Source organism: Triticum aestivum, chromosome 5D (assembly GCF_018294505.1).
Source record: "Triticum aestivum cultivar Chinese Spring chromosome 5D, IWGSC CS RefSeq v2.1, whole genome shotgun sequence".
Lineage (NCBI taxonomy): Eukaryota > Viridiplantae > Streptophyta > Magnoliopsida > Poales > Poaceae > Triticum > Triticum aestivum.
In genome coordinates, this window is record NC_057808.1 from 372,294,319 (window position 1) to 372,300,318 (window position 6,000).

Below are 6,000 nucleotides of genomic sequence, written 5' to 3' on the forward strand. Positions count from 1 at the left end.
CTGGATACCCATGTTGGCTCCCACATGTTCCACGATGATCTCATCGGATGAACCAGGATGTCGGGGATTCAATCAATCCCGTATACAATTCCCTTTGTCAATCGGTATGTTACTTGCCCGAGATTCGATTGTCGGTATCCCAATACCTCGTTCAATCTCGTTACCGGCAAGTCACTTTACTCGTTCCGTAATGCATGATCCCGTGACTAACTACTTAGTCACATTGAGCTCATTATGATGATGCATTACCGAGTGGGCCCAGAGATACCTCTCCGTCATACGGAGTGACAAATCCCAGTCTCGATTCGTGCCAACCCAACAGACACTTTCGGAGATACCTGTAGTGCACCTTTATAGTCACCCAGTTACGTTGTGACGTTTGGTACACCCAAAGCATTCCTACGGTATCCGGGAGTTGCACAATCTCATGGTCTAAGGAAATGATACTTGACATTAGAAAAGCTCTAGCAGACGAACTACACGATCTTGTGCTATGCTTAGGTTAGGGTATTGTCCATCACATCATTCTCCTAATGATGTGATCCCGTTATCAATGACATCCAATGTCCATGGTCAGGAAACCATAACCATCTATTGATCAATGAGCTAGTCAACTAGAGGCTTACTAGGGACATGTTGTGGTCTATGTATTCACACATGTATTACGGTTTCCAGTTAATACAATTACAGCATGAACAATAGACAATTATCATGAACAAGGAAATACAATAATAACCATTTTATTATTGCCTCTAGGGCATATTTCCAACAGTCTCCCACTTGCACTAGAGTCAATAATCTAGTTCACATCACTATGTGATTGTAATGAATCCAACACCCATGGGGTTTGTTCATATCTCGCTTGTGAGAGAGGTTTTTAGTCAACGGGTCTGAACCTTCCAGATCCGTGTGTGCTTTACAAATCTCTATGTCATCTTGTAGATGCAGCTACCACGCGCTACTTGGAGCTATTCCAAATAACTGCTCTACTATACGAATCCGGTTTACTACTCAGAGTCATCCGGATTAGTGTCAAAGTTTGCATCGACGTAACCCTTTACGACAAACTTTTTTACCACCTCCATAATCGAGAAAATTTATTAGTCCACTAGTTACTAAGGATAAGTTCGACCGCTGTCATGTGATCCATGCCTGAATCACTCTTGTACCCCTTGACTGACTCATGGCAAGGCACACTTCAGGTGCGGTACACAGCATAGCATACTGTAGAGCCTACGTCTAAAGCATAGGGGACGACCTTCGTCCTTTCTCTCTCTTCTGCCGTGGTCAGGTCTTGAGTCTTACTCAATACTCACACCTTGTAACACAGCCAAGAACTCCTTCTTTGCTGATCTATTTTGAACTCCTTCAAAATCTTGTCACGGTATGTATTCATTTGAAAGTACTATTAAGCGTTTTTGATCTATCCTTATAGATCTTGATGCTCAATGTTCAAGTAGCTTAATCCAGGTTTTCCATGGAAAAACACTTTTCAAATAACCTTGTATGCTTTCCAGAAATTCTACATCATTTCTGATCAACAATATGTTAACAACATATACTCACCAAAAATTCTATAGTGCTCCCACTCACTTCTTTGGAAATACAAGTTTCTCATAAACTTTGTATAAACCCAAAATCTTTGATCATCTCATCAAAGCGTACATTCAAACTCCGAGATGCTTACTCCACTCCTTAGAAGGATTGCTGGAGCTTTGCATACTTGTTAGCATCTTTTAGGATTGACAAAACCTTCTGGTTGTATCACATACAACCTTTCCTCAAGAAAATCGTCGAGGAAACAATGTTTTGACATCCTATCTGCAAGATTTCATAAATAATGCAGTAACTGCTAATATATTCCAACAGACTCTTAGCATCACTACGAGTGCGAAAGTGTCATCGCAGTCAACTCCTTGAACTTGTCGGAAAACATCTCAACGACAGGTTGAGCTTTCTTAATGGTGACACTTACCATCATTGTCTGTCTTCCTTTTAAAATCCATCTGCACCCAACAGCCTTACGACCATCAAGTAGTTCTTCCAAAGTCTATACTTTGTTTTTATACATGGATCCTCTCTCGGATTTTATGGCCTCAAGCCATTCGTCGAAATCCGGGCCCACCATCGCTTCTCCATAGCTCGTAGGTTCATCGTTGTCTAGCAACATGACTTCCAAGACAGGATTACGTACCACTCTGAAGTAGTACGCATCCTTGTCGTCCTACGAGGTTTGGTAGTGACTTGATCCGAAGTTTCATGATCACTATCATAGGCTTCCACTTCAATTGGTGTAGGTGCCACAGGAACAACTTCTTGTGCCCTGCTACACACTAGTTGAAGTGACGGTTCAATAACCTCATCAAGTCTCCACCATCCTCCCACTCAATTCTTTTGAGAGAAACTTTTCCTCGAGAAAGGACCCGTTTCTAGAAACAATCACTTTTGCTTCCAGATCTGAAATAGGAGGTATACCCAACTGTTTTGGGTATTCTATGAAGATGCATTTATCCGCTTTGGGTTCGAGCTTATCAGCCTGAAACTTTTTCACATAAGCGTCGCAGCCCCAAACTTTTAAGAAACGACAGCTTAGGTTTCTCTAAACCATAGTTCATACGGTGTCGTCTCAACGGAATTGCGTGGTGCCCTATTAAAGTGAATGCGGTTGTCTCTAATGCCTAACCCATAAACGATAGTGTAATTCGATAAGAGACATCATGGTATGCACCATATCCAATAGGGTGCAGTTATGATGTTCGGACACACCATCACACTATGGTTTTCCAGGCGGTATTAGTTGTGAAACAATTTCCACAATGTCTTAATTGTGTGCCAAACTCGTAACTCAGATATTCATCTCTATGATCATATCATAGACATTTTATCCTCTTGTCACGACGATCTTCAACTTCACTCTGAAATTACTTGAACCTTTCAATAATTCAGACTTGTGTTTCATCAAGTAAATATTCTCAGCATCTACTCAAATCATCTGTGAAGTAAGAACATAACGATATCCACTGCGTGCCTCATCACTCATTGGACTGCACACATCAAATGTATTACTTCCAACAAGTTGCTCTCTTGTTTCATCTTACTGAAAACGAGGCCTTTCAGTCATCTTGCCCATGTGGTATGATTTGCATGTCTCAAGTGATTCAAAATCAAGTGAGTTCATACGATCCATCTTTATGGAGTTTCTTCATGCATATCTACGAATAGACATGGTTCGCATGTCTCAATCTTTTCAAAAACGAGTGAGTCCAAAGATCCATCAACATGGAGCTTCTTCATGCGTTTTATACCAATATGACTCAAATGGCAGTGCCACAAGTATGTGGTACTATCATTACTATCTTATATCTTTTGGCATGAACATGTGTATCACTACGATCGAGATTCAATAAACCATTCATTTTAGGTGCAAGACAATTGAAGGTATTACTCAAATAAACAGAGTAACCATTATTCTGCTTAAATGAATTATCGTATTGCGATAAACATAATCCAATCATGTCTACGCTCAACGCAAACACCAAATAACAATTATTTAGGTTTAACACCAATCTCGACGGTAGAGGGAGCATGCGATGCTTGATCACATCAACCTTGGAAACACTTCCAACACATATCGTCATCTCACCTTTAGCTAGTCTTCGTTTATTCCATAGCCTTTTATTTCGAGTTACCAACATTTAGCAACCGAACCGGTATCTAATACCCTGGTGCTACTAGGAGTACTAGTAAAGTACACATTAATATAATGTATATCCAATATACTTCTGTCGACCTTGCCTGCCTTCTCATCTTACCAAGTATCTAGGGTAGTTCTGCTTTAGTGACCGTTCCCCTCATTACAGAAGCACTTAGTCTCGGGTTTGGGTTCAACCTTGGGTTTCTTCGCTAGAGCAGCAACTGATTTGCCGTTTCATGAAGTATCCCTTCTTGCCCTTGCCCTTCTTGAAACTAGTGGTTTTACTAACCATCAACAATTGATGCTCCTACTTGATTTCTACTTTCGCGGTGTCAACCATCGCGAGTTGCTCAAGGATCATCATGTCTATCCCTGATATGTTATAGTTCATCACAAAGCTCTAATAGCTTGGTGGCAGTGACTATGGAGAACCATCACTATCTCATCTGGAAGATTAACTCCCACTCGATTCAAGCGATTGTAGTACTCAGACAATCTGAGCACATGCTCAACGATTGAGCTTTTGTCCCTTAGTTTGCAGGCTTAAGAAACTTGTTAGAGGTCTCATACCTCTTGACGTGGGCACTAGTCTGAAATCCCAATTTCAGTCTTTGGAACATCTCATATGTTCTGCGACGTTTCAAAAACGTCTTTGGCGCCTCAATTCTAAACCGTTAGCATTACACACTGAACTATCACGTAGTCATCAAAACGTGTATGTCAGATGTTCGCAACATCCACAAACCACGCTCGAGGTTCAACACACCGAGCGGTGCATTAAGGACATAAGCCTTCTGTGCAGCAATGAGGACAATCCTCAGTTTACGGACCCAGTCCGCATAATTGCTACTATCAACTTTCAACTAAATTTTCTCTAGGAACATATCTTAGTAGAACTAAAGCGTAAGCTACGACATAATTTGCAAAGACCTTTTGACTATGTTCATGATAATTAAGTTCATCTGATTATTTAATGAACTCCCACTCAGATAGACATCCCTCGTCATCTAAGTGATACATGATCCGAGTCGACTAGGCCGTGTCTGATCATCACGTGAGACAGACTAGTCATCATCGGTGAACATCTCCATGTTGATCGTATCTACTATACGACTCATGTTCGACCTTTCGGTCTCTTGTGTTCCGAGGCCATGTCTGTACATGCTAGGCTCGTCAACTCAACCTAAGTGTTTCGCATGTGTAAATCTGGCTTACACCCGTTGTATGCGAACATTAGAATCTATCACACCCGATCATCACGTGGTGCTTCGAAACAACGAACCTTCGCAACGGTGCACAGTTAGGGGGAACACATCTCTTGAAATTTTAGTGAGGGATCATCTTATTTATACTACCGTCGTTCTAAGCAAATAAGATGTAAACATGACAAACATCACATGCAAATCATAAAGTGACATGATATGGCCAATATCATCTTGCGCCTTTTGATCTCCATCTTCGAGGCGCGGCATGATCACCTTCGTCACCGGCATGACACCATGATCTCCATCATCATGATCTCCATCATGATCTCCATCATCGTGTCTTCATGAAGTTGTCTCGCCAACTATTACTTCTACTACTATGGCTAACGGTTAGCAATAAAGTAAAGTAATTACATGGCGTTTTTCATTGACACGCAGGTCATACAATAAATTAAGACAACTCCTATGGCTCCTGCTGGTTGTCATACTCATCAACATGCAAGTCGTGATTCCTATTACAAGAACATGATCAATCTCATACATCACATATATATAATTCATCACATCATTTTGGCCATATCACATCACATAGCATACCCTGCAAAAACAAGTTAGACGCCCTCTAATTGTTGTTGCATGTTTTACGTGGCTGCTATGGGTTTCTAGCAAGAACGTTTCTTACCTACGCAAAAGCCACAACAGTGATATGCCAATTGCTATTTACCCTTCATAAGGACCCTCTTCATCGAATCCGATCCGACTAAAGTGGGAGAGACAGACACCCGCTAGCCACCTTATGCATCAAGTGCATGTCAGTCGGTGGAACCTGTCTCACGTAAGAGTACGTGTAAGGTCGGTCCGGGCCGCTTCATCCCACAATGCCGCCGAATCAAGATAAGACTAGTAACGGCAAGAAAATTAAACAAATCATCGCCCACAACTACTTTGTGTTCTACTCGTGCATAGAATCTACGCATAGACCTGGCTCATGATGCCACTGTTGGGGAACGTAGCAGAAATTCAAAATTTTCTACGCATCACCAAGATCAATCTATGGATTAACTAGCAACGAGAGAGAGGGGAGTGCATCTTCATACCCTT